General features: G+C 43.9%; 2 non-coding genes across 2 annotated transcripts; both read left to right on the forward strand.

Moving 5' to 3' along the window:
- Positions 1-3,951: 3,951 nt before the first annotated feature.
- On the forward strand, positions 3,952-4,089 carry LOC114808499. The gene has a single exon (XR_003756347.1). It is a non-coding gene; the product is annotated as a small nucleolar RNA SNORA7 (small nucleolar RNA).
- A 5,178-nt stretch (positions 4,090-9,267) lies between these two features.
- LOC114808505 lies at positions 9,268-9,405 on the forward strand. Its single transcript, XR_003756353.1, has one exon. It is a non-coding gene; the product is annotated as a small nucleolar RNA SNORA7 (small nucleolar RNA).
- Positions 9,406-15,693: the final 6,288 nt, after the last annotated feature.

A 15,693-nucleotide genomic window follows, 5' to 3' on the forward strand; every position in this document is an offset into this window, starting at 1 on the left:
CAACACAGCATATGGGAAGTGAGAAAGTCCTAGTTTAAACGCTAGCTTGGGTCAGGCACCACAAGATGGGCGAGAAAGAAAGTCCTGCAAATGGTGTCCTCTGGCTATCAATAAGCCCCCCTGCACCTGGCATGCCATGGGGAAGTTTTACTCCTGAGGCAACCTAGTCTGGGAAAGCTACCAGAGCAAGAGTGAACCCAAGTCTGGGAAGGTGAGCTACAAGCCACTTGGAGACACTCCCCACCTAAATGGAGCGGGGAGAAACAGGAGGCAGGGAGGTCAGCAAGGAGGCTGATGAAGCAAACAAAGCAGGATAGGGTAAGTGCTTGGATTACCATGGTAGTAGTTTGAGATGGAGAGGGAAGAGTGGATTTTAGCAATGTTGTGAAGGTTGAACCAACGGATTTGGTGATAAAGTCAATATGGGGGTTGAATGAAAGAGGCGAGGCTAGGATGACACCAACATAATCGGCTTGTGAGATAGGGAGCCTGGTGGTGCTGTCTACAGTGATGGGAAAGTTGGGGGAGGAAGAGGTTTGGGTGGGAACACGAGGAGTTCTGCTTTGCACATGTTATGTTTGCCATGTCTGAGGGTCACCTAAGTAGTGATGCCTTGAAGGTAGGAGGAAATATGAGACTGCAGAAGAGAGAGGGCAGAGCTGTAAGTGTAGATTTGGGAATCATCTGCAAAGAGATGGTAGTTGAAGCCAAGTACTTACCTACTAAAATGTAATAGAACTTTTCTGATGCTCTGATAATGATTTTTGAAGCTGTGTTTCTAGTGTAAAGTGACCATGTTCATTGGAAAATTATTGAAAATCTGACAGGATATAATTCACAGTCATAGACCACAGCATAAAACCAGAGGGTCCCACACAATCTTCCCAGAGGTACTTGAAACAAGAGCCAAAATATGCGGAAGAAAAAAAAAATCCCTGAAGAACATTCACATTGCAACACAGAGCTGCAATCACTCCACAGTCCTTACGTACATATACTCTGCCATTTCCCCATCTGTAATTTATTTTAAAATTGATCTCCTGCACTAGATTGTAAGATTCTGTATGGCAGGGACTATGTCTACCAACTCAATTGTATTATATGCTCCCAAGCACTTAGTCCAGTTCTCTGCACAAAGTCAACATTCAATAAATGCCATTGATCGATTGATTGATTGCCATCCAGATTAAACTAACCTTGATGGACAATAAACCAATACATCCATAGTGCAAAATTAGAGTTTGTCTACTGGAACTCTTTCATAAAGGTAGATTGTAGTCATCTTGTATGGGCTACCAGCTAGGGGGAAGGTCTTCATTGGTATCCAAGGGCCTTAGATGGTGGTAGAATTAAAGTGAAGTATTGGTGGATGGGTAAAGGGAGTTTTGTGTTTGAAAGTGCCTATAAATCAGTGTAGCACCCACAGTAACATAAGGGAGGAAGGTGGGCACTGTGCAGAGAATGGAGGTGGGGGATACTGTAGGAGATCTATGTCTGTAGGTGTCAAATTCCATTAAAACTAGGCAGGGTGCAGTCAGAGGTTTCTATCTTTCTCTTCTTTAGCTGAATCACTCAAAAAAAACCCACCTGTGTGATCCTCTTGGTTAAGAACCTGTTAGTCAGTCTTTCCTTTGCTGCTGTTAAAGAAGTTGTCAGAGTACTTAGTAATGTTTTCCGAGGAGCGAGATAGGGCAGGCCTTTAGTGGAGATGGAGTCAGTGATCCTAGCTTTAGGGGGAGAGGAAAAGGCTAGCTAAGGAATTAGGCTATCCAGGAAGAAAGGAAAAAAGGAAGGGGGAAGGGGAGGAAGGAAGAAAGGAAGTAGGCGGCAGGACACAGACACAGGAGCACCAGAAACAAATTTTGCTCAAACACACACACGCATCCACACAAACATACCCCAGAATAAATCCCAGAGTATCTATCAAGCATGTCTTAGCTTGTGAAAAACCAAGGAAGATAGTGAGCACCCCCACCCCACGCCCTCTCCTCTACTTCTGTACAGAAGACTTGCTTCTGCCCTAAGTGGGTTATTCCTGGTGGTTCACCTCAACTTCTGATGTCATTTCCCCCCATAACACCAGGCTGCTCCCTGAATGTTGTGACAAAATGGCCTTGGAAGTCAAAAATCACAAAAGAAACTAATGATTGGGGACTTTTATTTCAATGCTTCTGCAGGGCATGCTTCCCAGAAATGATACAATCAGTCCGTCACTGACAGGCCACACAGAAACATCACACTGCAAAAATGTAAAGACAGTAGAGAAGGCTGATGAGTGACTCAGAAATTGGCCACCCAGAACATTGCAACTTGCCCATTTATTGTGTTTGAACTGGAGACTGTGAATCATATCCTGATGGTGTTTCTAGCCGGACCAGTATAGGTACTTGGTTTTAATGGAAGCAAAGCCATTTAATTTAATGAGCTTCAACAGCAGTCCCCAGGTGGCCAAAACAAAACTTTTTCATTCTTGTTTTCCATTTAGCTGTAGGATTGGAGCTGGGGTAGGCAAAGAGTGGGGCACTTTGGTTCTTTTTGTCTATTTCTCCTCAGAACCTGGGCTGTAGTTCTGAGATATGGTCTAGTAGCTCCTATTCAAATTTCCCAGGAAATCAAGGTGATGGAAGGTAACCAAAAACCTGGATTAGGTTTATGGCTATCCAAAACTGAGGACTAACCCTTCTACTCAAACTCCATTATTGGTCTCAAATTGTCCAGTGTCCTTCTTTGATGTATTCTCTTTTTCCTCTTATTCATAGGAAACCCAGTTATGGGATCTTTCTCCTTCTAAGTAACCCTCGGGCATTTTCCAACGAAGCCAAAGTCCATTTTAGCAGGTTAGACTCTGTGCTGCAGAGTAATTTCCTTTTGCCTATCTAAAACTTTCCACTTTGATTTCATGCAGATTTGGGGCTCTGCCCTTCACATCTACTAACTCTACCAGAGTCAATCAACTCTGTTGTAGGGTTGTAGTGTATTCTCTTAAGCATTGAGGCTGTAAGCCCCATGTGGGACAGGGACTGTATCCAACATGATTAACTTGTATCTACCCCACTGCTTAGAACAGTGCTTGGCACATAGTGAGTGCTTAACAGGTATCGTATTTATTATTATTATTATTATCATTTAGCACAGTGCTTTGCACACAGTAAGCACTCGATAAATATCATAGATTGTTTGATGCCCTCAATTGCCCTGGAATGTTACTAGGTAGCTGTTAAAGGGGTACCACATTAGTATCCTGCTAAAAACAGTGTGTGAAGAAGAACTCCCCTGCAAAAATCTTGGTCCAAAACAGAACCATTCTCCTTTCTACACCATTAAGAAAAGCCAACCAGCAGTCACCCCGGCTGCTCTCTTCATGAGGTGCCTAGGCTTTGGAAAAAAAAAATTATCTTACACTCCTTCCCTACTAGGGTCTCGTGCTAGTGCTGAAGAAGCCCAGTCAACTCAACCATAGCTATTGAGCAGGAGGGGAGACTCTGACTTATTGTCCCCTATTTTATTTTAATAGTATTTCTTAAGCACTTACTACGTGTAAGGTGTCGTTTTAAACACTGGGCATACAATATAATCAGGTTAGACACAGTCCCTGTCCCACATGGGGCTCACAGTCTAAGTTGGAGGGAGGAGGATTTAATGTTCATTCTACAGATAAGGTAACTGAGGAATGGAGAAGCATAGCGCCTTGCCGAAGGCCACACAGAAGACAAATGGCGGACCCCAAATTAGAACCCAGGTCCTCTGCCTTCCAGGTCCGTGCTCTTTCCAGTAGGCCATGTTCCTTATCTCCTAATTACTTACCAGCTCAGGAGCAGGAAAAGGGAACAAAAATAGACTTCCTTCTGTCCATTTTTTTTAGCTAGGTCTTACTGGGACTCCTATAAAAGCTTCACGGGCAGTAGAGAACTATTATGAACTTTGGAGATTTACCATCCCGCTACTGTTGCTTACATCTCAGGGTCCCACCTGGAGAATTTCCAATACTCTACCAGTCTCGACTGTGGGAGGGAGAGTCAAGCAGAGGCATATCTGTTCCATTCCTAGCTTGGACAGCGGCTAGTGAATGGAAGGCAATCTGCTACAAGTAAAAACTCACCTGTGCTGGGCAGCAGCAGCATGGGAGAGAGATGAGGACAGAGGCTCAGGTTTACAGCACAGAAGGAGAAAATGGCAAACCGCTTCTGTAGTTTTACCAAGAAAACTCTATGGATACACTACCGGGACGATTGCAGATGGAGGTGGGGCGTTCTGGGAGAGATGTGTCCATGGCATCACTGTGAGTTGGACATGACTCGACAGCATAAGACAACAACTGTTGCTTATCTTGGCCAAGAATCACATAAGGTGACAGCCATCAGGAAATCCTTGCCAAAAGTTGGTCCTAGTTTTTCGAACACAGGAGCAATTCCATGGGAGAGAAAGACCTGTAGATCCTAGGTATCAACTGTAAGAAATCCAGAAAGGGTTTGTTTAGCTAAAGCTCACATTCAGCACCTCAAGGATGACCAACTGAGTATCATTCAATTGATCAGTGGTATTCATTGAGTGTTTCCTGTGTTCAGAGAAGTGTACTAACCACTTGGCAGAGTACAGTACAACCGAGTTGATAGACATTTAAATTTGAAACAATGCAAGAAAATCTGAGATAACTGTGGCCTAACACCATTTACCTGGCATGGGTACAGGAAAGCCATTTCAGAGACTAGTTTCAGAAAACAGCCGTCTACAGAATACCCCCCTCACCTCAAGGGGGACTCATCTGTGTAAAAAGCTAGCCTCCCAGTGTCAGTGCAAGACACTGAATCCAATGGATCCCAAAGGGGAGGAGAGCACAGGCAAGGAATAAAGGGAAAGAAATCCTCAAACAAAAAAGAGAGTCGCAAAGTGGCAACTTGGGAAAATGCAACTGTGTATCCTTAGAAAGCAGCACTACAATTTTCCCAGTTCTAGCATGCTTCTTACAAGAAAGGAATGCCAAACACTAGAAGGTGTTGACAGTGCCCTGGATACAGCCGTCCTTAATGAAGGGCAGAGGGGTCTATCTTCTCAGTTATTATGTCGCAACATCGAATAAGGGAAAACTTTATATCAAAGACAAGTGTGGGTCTGGGATTACAGTAATAACACAGTAAGACTTTGGATTTATAAAGCACTATTTTTCGTAAATGCTCAAACTGCTGTCCCATCCATTATCTCTTAAATTCAGAGTATTCCTGGGAGAAAGGGAGGCCGGGAGGGGCATTGTTACAGATGGAGAAAAGAGAAACAGAGAGATGTTTAGAAACTTGTTTGGCAGCCTAGATAAACCCCGTCTAGTGCACTCTATTCTCTAGACCAGGTGTGGGCAATATACACCCTGTGGATTGGATCTAATAATAATAACAACAATAATAATAACAATGACAGCAATAATAATTTTGGTGTTTGTTAAGCACTTACTATGTACTAAGCACTGGGTTAGATACAAGGTAATCAGGTCAGACACAGTCCCTGTTCCTCATGGGGTTCACAGTCTAAAGGAGATGGAGAACAGGTACTTAGTCTTCATTTTAAAGTGATTTGCCCAAGGTCACATGGCAGGCAAGTGGTGGTGCCTGGATTAGAACCCAGGTCCCCTCACTCCCAGATCTATGCTCTTTCCACTAGGCCAAGCTAACTAAACCATTTAATTTGGCCCGTGGGCTTGATTTAGACTGACTGAGCCTGTTATTTTCGCCTGCACAACTCCTATCTCACTCCAGTACAGCTATAGATGTTTTTTCCCTGGGACCAGCAATGTTTAGGGGGTATATTGTATCTGCAGGCAACTCAGAGTCAGCCTGGTGGATGGAAATGACTGCATTTCCAGAATTGCAGCCCCCCCTTCCCACTCTTCACTGTTCACCCCCCTGTAGCTCCTTCACAATATACCAATTAGCCTACAGGCCAAAATAACTGCTGACCCCTGCTTTAAGGTATTCTGCCTCTGTGCTCTTTCTTTGCAACAGAGATACAGTAGAAGGTCTAATATCCAAAAATCTGTCATCTAAACCAAAGCTAGATTGGAGTTTTTTTAAAAAAACCTAGATAACTGCCCCAAACTGGGTCAATGCCTGAATGAAATACTCAAACCCAATCTTCTTTTCAGTGGTTATCAAAACATTAGATTAGCAGTTTATCAGCTTTGGGACATATTTTTATAGTGACTCTTCATTCATTCATTCAGTCAGTCAGTCGAATGTACTGAATGCTTACTGTGTGCAGAGCACTGTACTAAGCACTTGGAAAGCACAATATAACAGTAAAGAGAGACAATCCCTGCCCACAATGGGGTCACAGTCTAGAGTGGAGGAAGACAGACATCAATACAAGTAAACAGGCATCAATATAAATAGAATTATAGATATATACATATACACATATATACATAAGTGCTGTGGGGCAGGGAGGCAGAGAAGAGCAAAGGGAGAGAGAGTCAGGGTGACATGGTAGGGAGTGGGAGCTGAGGAAAAGTGGGGCTTAGTCTGGGAAGACCTCTTGGAGGAGGTGAGCCTTCAGTAGGACTTTGAAGGGAGGAAGAGTGATTGTCTGGAGGATTTGAGGAGAGAGGACGTTCCAGGCCAGAGGTAGGATGTGGGCCAGGGGTCAGCGGCGAGACAGGCGAGATCGAGGCACAGTGAGAAGGTTAGCGCTACAGGAGTGGAGTGTGCAGGCTGGGATGTAGAAGGAGAGAAGGGAGGTGAGGTAGGAGGGGGCAAGGTGATGGAGAGCTTTAAATCCAAGAGAGAGGAATTTTTGTTTGATATGGAGGCGGATAGGCAACCGCTGGAGATTTTTGAGGAGGGGAGTGACATGCCCTGAACGTTTCTGTAGAAAGATAATCTACAGAGTGAAGTATGGACTGAAGTGGGGAGAGGCAAGAGGTTGGGAGGTCAGAAAGGAGGCTGATGCAGTAATCTAGGCGGGATAGGAGGAGTGATTGTACTAATGTGGTAGCGGTTTGGAAGACAGGAAAGGGTGGCTCTTGACTGTTGGACTTTACCTGAAATCTTCTCTAAAGCATTCTTCCCCCAATTTACCCTAATGTTTTAAAAGCATTTCACTCCCTCCCTATCTCTCCAAGCTAAAATCAACACCATTTTCCATAGCGTGAGTCCATGGATTACAAAGGCAATGGTGAACAATTAGGAATTAGGTCCCTTAGCATATTAAAGTTAAAGTTTTTCATGAGAAGCTAGCCGATTTCACAATGTCTTTGAGATAGAGCATCCACCCATGGCATGTGCTGGGGGACGAAGGACAAAGGAACTCGAGTGAGCTGGGAACAGAAATAAATGTCCAGAAGGAACACTATGAAGACCAGAAATATCTTTGCCCCCTCCAACCTTACCTCTCAGATTTCCTACTATAACCCAGCCTGCAAACACACTGCTCCTCTAATGCCAGCCTACTCTCTGTACCTTGATCTTACTTATCTCACCACCTTCCTCTTGCCCAAGTCTCAGCCTCTGCCCTGGCCTGCCTTCCCACATCATATCCGACAGACCATCACTCTCCCCACCTTCAAAGCCTTATTATAAGCCCATCTCCTCCAAGAGGACTTCCCCAAATAAGCTCTCATTTCCTCTACTCCCACTCCCTCCTGTGAGCCCCATGTGAGTCCATCCCAGTTACCTTGTATCTACCCCATAGTTTAGTACAGTGCCTGGCACATAGTAAGCACTTAAAAAATACCACAATTATTATCAGTAATAATAATAATAACGAATTAAGGGCTGTTTTGAAGAATGCCACTGTCCTTCAGTTTTGGAGATGATGCTATTGAGGGTGAGAATTTTAGAGATTTTTATTGTGGCTGATTAGACCAATGAGAATGCCCAATCTCTTCTATAATGGAAATGTAAATCGATCAATCATCAGAGGTATTTATTGAACACTTACTGTGTGCAGAGCACTGGACTCCTACTTCATTTGTCAATATCCACAGGACATGATGCCCCATTACTTTTTTGTGCTGTGTCATAATCTTCCTAAAGCGCCCGCTCAAAAAGAATTATCCCAATTTCTACTTGTCTGGGTCAGGATGAATTGTCTTCTGCTGCTGTCTCCCAACTGCCCCACTGCTTTGCCAAACTGCTTGGAGTTTGGCTTCACTGTGTCTTTAAAGTATTTGTTCTGTCCACTCTGTTTAGGGTCACTCCATTTCCACTCATTCTAGGGTATCTATCGGAATATCCCGCTGTCACCCATTCTCCTCACCAGTCTCATATAGTGAAAGTGTGATAGAGTGAACATTGTTTCAATGCTTGGGGTCTGACTGTATTCCAGGACCTGACTGTTTATGATCCTGTCTTGCCATCTGATGCTAATGATAGCACATAGGTATCAGAGGTAGAAATGCTCTAGAAGTCGGATTTTGATGTTTGTTTTGGGTCTAGGGTTCGTAGCCAGAAAGAAGGTGGGACCTCACAAATACTGTGGGGCACTTTAGTCTGAATCTTGGTCAATGTTGCTATTCATTCATTCAATTGTATTTATTGAGCACTTACTGTGTGCAGAGCACTGTACTAAGTGCTTGTTGGTATAGTTTTTCCAACTCCCAAAGGGCATAGCAGCCTTCTTGATTCAACTTATCTTTTCATTATTGGAGAGTGTGTTACGGAGGTAATAAAATTCATGGACGGCATTCACTTCCATCCAGTTTAAAATGTGAACCCCATATGGGACAGGGACTATGTCCAGTCTGATCAACTGAATCTACCTCAGTACTTAGAACAGTGATTGGCACATAGTGCTTAACTGATAACATAAAAAAATACAAGTTCTGTGTTGTTAATGGGCATCCTTAGCTGAGTACAGGGTTTTCCCAGATATAAATTTGTGCATAATCTCAATCCTTCTTCAGGCTAGTTGTGAATCCCTAGCTATTAGCAGTCAATCAATGATATTTACTGAGCTCGTACTGCATGCAGAGAGAAGTTCATAAGCATCTTCCAGCATGCAGTCATTTGTGTATAATAGCTACTCAAGGACTTTTGATTATGCTCCTATGTTGTCGAGATGAGTTTCCCAGTGTGCACATATACACATGCATATTCAGTGTATGACTGAATGGGCCAATGTGGATCCACAGTCCCAATCACAATTTATTCACAATTTATTCACAATTTATTCCTTGTTGTGCTGTCATTTTGTTTGCAGCACCCGGCAAGGTTTATTCTTTGACCGTTTTGTCTTACAATTCTCTCAAAAGTTCTTCTCAAAAAGGTCCTCTAGACTGGAAATGCCCTCTCAGGTTCACACCTGGAGAGTTCCCAGTACTTTACCAGTCTCCACTACAGGAGGGAGAGTCAGGCAGAGGCCTAACCATTCCATTCTTAGCTTGGATGGTGGCTGGCGAGTGGAAGGCAATCTGCTACAAGTCATAACTCACCTGTGCTGGGCAGCAGTGGCACGGTAGAGAGTCGAGGGCAGACGCTCGAGTTTATTACATGGAAGGAGGCAATGGTAAACCGCTTCCGTATTTTTACCAAGAAAACGCTATGGATCCACTACCAGAATGACTGCAGATGGAGGTGGGGAGTTCTGGAAGAGATGCGTCCAAGGTGTCTCTGTGGTTCAGAAACAATTCCACAGCATAAGACAAGGCAAGACTCTAAGCTCATTGCAGGCAGGGAACAAGTCTACCAACTCTGTTATATCATACTCTCCCAAGCACTTAGTACAGTGCTCTGCACCCAGTAAGTGCTCAGTAAATACGATTGATTACAGCACGGGCCTGGTACGCAGAAGGACCTCAGTTCTAATCCCGGCTCTGATACTTGTCCACTCTGTGTCCTTGGGGAAGTCATTTAATTTCTCTGGGCCTCCGTTACATCATCTGTAAAATGGGGATGGAGACTGTGAGCCTCATGTGGGACAAGGACTGTGTCCAGCCCGATAAGCTTGAATCCACCCCAGTGCTTAGCACAGTTCCTGCTGGCACATAACAAGCGTTTAACAAATACCATAAAAAAGACTGCAGTGCACTCTTCTAGCCTATCTACGGCAACTTTCTCCCAGATTTCAGGTGGGATGCAGTATTGTTTGAGGGTTTGTTTTATAGTATCCTTTAAACACTTCCTCTGAACTCCTTGCTTTTGCTCTCCCAATTTCAGTTCACCAGAGACCAGATGTTTGGGTAGCCTGCTGTCATCCATTAATGGTATTTGGTAAGCATTTACTAGGAGCCAGGTACTGGGGTAAATACAAGGGAATTAGATTGGACACAGTCCCTGTCCAACATGGGGCTCACAGTCTTCACCTGCATTTTACAGATGAGGTAACTGAGGCACAGAGAAGTTAAGCGACTTGCCCAAGGTCACACAGCAGATAAGTGACAGAGCCAGAATTAGAAGCCAGGTCCTTCTTACTCCTAGACCATGATTAATCCACTAAGCCACACTGCTTCTCCATTTTCCTCACGTCCCACCCAGTGCAGTTATATTGTGACGAGACTAGCTTCGGTTCTAGGAGAATGACTTAATTCTAGGACTCTATCGTTGGTGATCCTGTTCTGCCATTTAATGTTGAGTAAGTGATGTTAATGGAACTGCTCAAGTAGTCAAATGTGGCATTTGTGATGAGTCCAGCTGTCACAGCCTAGGGAACAAAGGACAATATTTGAGTTCTATAGATCTTTCATTAGGCTTGGAGTCTAATACCGTACTATTTCTATATTCGGTCTGATAGTGTCCAAAATAATACGCTGGCCTTCTTGATTCAATTCTTAACTTCCTTGTCTAGCATCAGTCAGTGTAGTGCCTAGAAATCGGAATTCTGTGACCCCATTTAGCTCTGTATTGTCAATACAGAATTTTGTTGTGTGTATGGCTTCCCTGGCACAGGCTGATACATCATCTCATTTTTTGTTTTTGTTCTTTTTTAGACTTATCGTCAATCTATAAACTCTAGCTGATTTAGTGAAGGGGTTTATGGTCATTTTACTAGCATTTAGTTCAGTGCTAAGCACTTAGTACAGTGCTCCGCACAAAGTATGCACTCAATAATCTCATTGATTGATTTGAATGTTTTCTAGGGTGTGAGCCTCCAGTGTTCAGGCATCTGTATCCAATAATGCTTGTGTGTGTCTGTCTCTAGGACTTTGGATGAAGCTCGAAGTTTGTTGAGTTGGAAGAGTAGAAGCATATTCTGACAACTGCATTCAGGTGTCTTTTGATATCTTCCAGTAGGACTGCATGGAATAAATTGAGCTAGATCAGGTCCATTACACATTCTTGTTTTACCCCATTGGAGCTGAGGAAAGTATGGGACAGGGAAATGACCCAGCCAGCCATGCCGTGCCATCTTGAATCTCTGAATCTTATTTACTTTTCAGAACAGCCAAACTTTCTAAACAATCTCCAGAGTCCAGATACACTGATAGCATAAAATGGTTCTGTAAGGTCTGTGTACTTGAAGTGCTGAAAAGATTACACCCACTGTGCCATGCTATTGTCTGAAGCTACACTCTGATTCCAGGAATATTATTTTAGTAGTCGATTCAAGGGTATTTTGGCCGGCATCTTACTGGCAAGGGTGATTAATGAAATGCCTTGATAAACGCTAACTGATCTTTCCCGTTTCTTCTTAAGATAGTAATGGTGGTGGGATCTTTGAGATCTTGAAGAAGCAGCAAGGCCCGGTGGAGAGAATATGGGCCTGGGAATCAGGACACCTGATTTCTAGTCCCAGTTCTGCCACTTGCCTGTAGTCTGACCTGGGCAAGTCATTTAACTTCTCTGTGCCTCTCAGTTTCTTCATCTGTAAAATGGGGAGAAAATAACTTTTCTCTGTCCCTCTTGGACTGTGAGTCCTGTGTGGGACAAAGACTGTGTCCAATCTGATGATCTTGTATCTACCTGAGTGCTGGGCACATAGTAAGTGCTTAATAAATACCATCATCATTATTATACTACTGTGGCATCTCCCCAGTGCTCCATGTACTGAAGATTCACATGTATATGAGTTTAAGCAGGGTGTTCCCTCCTTGCTTGTAGTTCTCAGAAAATAGGCCAAAAGATCCAGGTGTTTGGCCATTTTTCATGGCTCTGATTGGGAACTGGATTGTGATTCCAGCTCTGCCACTTGTCTACCATGTGACCTTAGGCAAGTCCCTTAACTTCTCTGTGATTCAGTTACCTCATCTGTAAAAAGGTGATTAAGACCGTGAGTCCCATGTGGGATAGGGCCTGTTCCAGCCTGGTTAGCTTGTATCTACCCCAGTGGTTAGTACAGTGCCTGGCACATAGTAAGCACTTTAAGAATACCACACTCTCTCTCTCTTCCCTCATCGGCAAAATGAGGATTCAATACCCATCCTCCCTCCTATTTAGACTGTGCCCCATGTGGGACCTGATTAAGTGCATAGTCCAGTTCTTGACACATAGTAAGTGCTTAATACAATTATTGTTATTATTATTATTATTCTATCTCTACATGTTGGAAGTCTGCCTATATTTTGAAGGGCCTTACCTTCAGTAGCAAAAGGTGCATTGAGGAGAGTATCAAAATACTTTTGCCAGCTCTTCAAGCTTCCCTCCTTGTCTTGGTGAGGCTGTCTCTATCTTCACTCTTCAGAGGTACTGATCCCAGGGCTTAGTACAGTGCTTGGCACATAGGAAGTGCTTAATAAATACAATTATTATTATTATGTGTGATAACATGAACTGGGCCATATAATACCTTTAATGATGTGTAGATTTTCTTAGTTCATGACAATCTGTATCACTTGGCTCTCTTCTGTGTTGGCACCCCATCACCTGTTGTACATTTCTTAAGTTCATTTACGTGCATGTTGTTCATGGGGCTGTTCTCATTTTGTTGCAAGTAGTTTTGTGTTTTGTTTTGGTTTTGAGTCATTTACAACAAACCAACCTTGGAAACTACATTTGGCTAGGCCCAATGTCTTGGCTGCTGCCTAGGAGACAGTGTAACGGAGAATTGCCCATTCATTGTTTGTACTAGGGATTGTGGTTTAAGTTTCCCTTTCCAATAGGGCGGAACTCTTTGTTCTCCGTGATCTGAACGTGTTGCTGCCTCGGCAGTCTGGTTGCACACATCCTACTCCATGCATGGAGTAGACATGGCCTCCTCGTTGCATATATACTCCATGTATATTCCAAGCTTGCATTGAGTGTGCAACCAAACTGCCAAGGCAGATAAATGTTAAGATGATGGAGAACAAAGAGTTCCACAAGGAACGCTGCAGAAATAGTTCCACAATCCCCAGTCTGAACAACAGATGGGCATTTCTCTGTGACACTGTCTCTTAGGCAGTAGCCAAGACATTCGGCTCGAAAAAAACCCCAAACACAAAACTACTTGCAACAAAATAAGAACATCACCACCCCTAACATCCTACTCCACACATAACTTCCTTGTCGCATCATTGAACTAAAAGGTCTACTTTGAACCAGATTAAATCTAGTATACGACTTTGCTTTACATGAGTATTGATGGGGAAAGAGGTCAGATAAGGCCCCTCTAATTCTGACTCCATATCACTGTAGAATGATCTTAAGATCTTGATCAGCTTCTCAGAGAGGTCAAACATTTTTAATAGATGTCTGAGCTCAGTTTAGACTATGTTTTTCAATAATTCATACATCAATATTGATATTTGCATTGGTGCTTAGCCATGAGACAGCCCTGCAATCTGCACCAAGGCTCTAAAAAAGCGAATCAAGGTGTAGTCTTTCTGCCTCCTGTTGGGTTAATAAACAGTAAGAGCTTAGCTGACAAACCCTTCTGATGTCTCAAAAGGCTTTTTTAAAAAAATGGTATGCGTTAAGTGCTTATTATGTGCCAGGTACTGTAGTAAGTAGCTGGTGTAGATACAAGCTAATCAGGTTGGACATAGTCCACTTCCCATATGGCGGTCACAGCCTTAGTGCCCATTTTACAGATGAGGGAACTGAGTCCCAGAGAAGTGAAGCGATTTGCCTGACATCACAAGGCAAAGTAGTTCTATTTATCTATTTTCATAATACTGATGCCTGTCTTCTTATTTTGTTTCGTTGCCTGTCTCCCCCTTCTAGACTGTGAGCTCGTTGTTGGGTAGGGATTGTCTTTATCTGTTGCCAAACTGTACTTTCCAAGCACTTAGTACAGTGCTCTGCACCCAGTAAGCGCTCAATAAATACGATTGAATGAATGAAAAGTAGCCGAGCCAAGATTAGAACCCAGGTCCTTCTGAGGCCCAGGTCAGTGCTCTTTCCATGAGGTCACACTGCTTCTCTTAAAGGCTTCAGAGAATCCAGCTCAGATTTTGGCCCTGTAGTTCAAGCAGTAAGGGAAACTTGTTTTTGTCAGTCGAGTGGGAAGACGTGACTCCTGAACCCCAAGGGAAGAGGTATGTTGAGCAAGAACATGCTATTTCACTTAGTCACCTTTCTTAGCATCACTACACTTCAGGTTCCAGGCAGCCACCGCACAGGGCAGATTCCCAATGGCCCCGGGGGTAGGGGAGGGAGAATACAGAACAAAAACATTCCTTGGGTGCTTTTGGTTGGGTTTTTTTGTCTCACATATATGATTCTGGTTAACTGGAACTAGTCTTCACACACCTCTTCAGGTTGCAAGGTAGCTGAGGACAATCTGGTTTCAGATCAAGCCAGATTTTATTTGAATGAGTAATGTGTGTTTTATCAGCGTAAAATATTAACTGTGCTACAGATGAATCTTCCAAGAATCCCATCAGCTAGAATTGCTGCTGACTGAATATTACACTGTTACATTCTCAGCACAATTTACTATCCTGTATATTTCCAAGCAAATGAAGGAAAAAACAGCGGATGTAAGCAACTGCCTCATTCCAGCTAAGATACGTCCAACTTTTCAATTAACAAACCCTGCAAAACGAAGGAGGGGGAGAAGGGCGGGGGGCAGCTGATTGCACTGATAGTCATATTGCAAAGACAGACCAAGTTTTCCATAAGTGGGGAAAGTCCACATCTTCTGCGTTTTGTACCTTGTTCCTAGGAAAGACCGAAGGGTTTCATTCTGCTTTACTCAAAGCGCCTTCTTGTAGCATTCCATCCCCTAAGCCAGACAAGTCAGCCTTTGCCTCACTCTTCCCCAGTGACTGCTTAGCTCCAGGAGGAGCTACATTTTCAGTCCCCAGGTAACCACACATCCAATCCGTCCCCAAAACCTGCCCGTCTCACCTTCACAACATCGCCAATATCTGCCCTTTCCTCTCCATCCAAACTGCTACCTTGCTGGTACAAGCTCTCATAATATCCCGACTGGATTATTGCATCAGCCTCTTCCCTGATCTCCCATCCTACAGTCTCCCCCAGCTTCAGTCTATACTTCACTCTGCCGCCTGGATTATCTTTCTACAGAAAAGCTCTGGGCTTGTCACCCCCCTCCTCAAAACCCTCCAGTGGTTGCCTATCAACCTTCACATGAAGCAAAAACTCTTCACCCTTAGCTTCAAAGCTCTCCATCACCTGGCTCCCTCCTACCTCACCTCCCTTTTCTCCTTCTGTCGCTCACCCCGTACACTCCGCTCCTCTGCCGCTCACCTCCTCACTGTGCCTCATTCTCGCCTGTTCTGCTGTCGACCCCTGGCCCATGTCCTCCCACTGACCTGGAACGCCCTCCCTCCTCACATCTGCCAAACTAACTCTCGTCCCCTCTTCAAGCCCTACTAAGATGTCACCTCCT

The sequence above is a fragment of the Ornithorhynchus anatinus genome, chromosome X5 (genome assembly GCF_004115215.2).
Source record: "Ornithorhynchus anatinus isolate Pmale09 chromosome X5, mOrnAna1.pri.v4, whole genome shotgun sequence".
Taxonomy (NCBI): Eukaryota; Metazoa; Chordata; class Mammalia; order Monotremata; family Ornithorhynchidae; genus Ornithorhynchus; species Ornithorhynchus anatinus.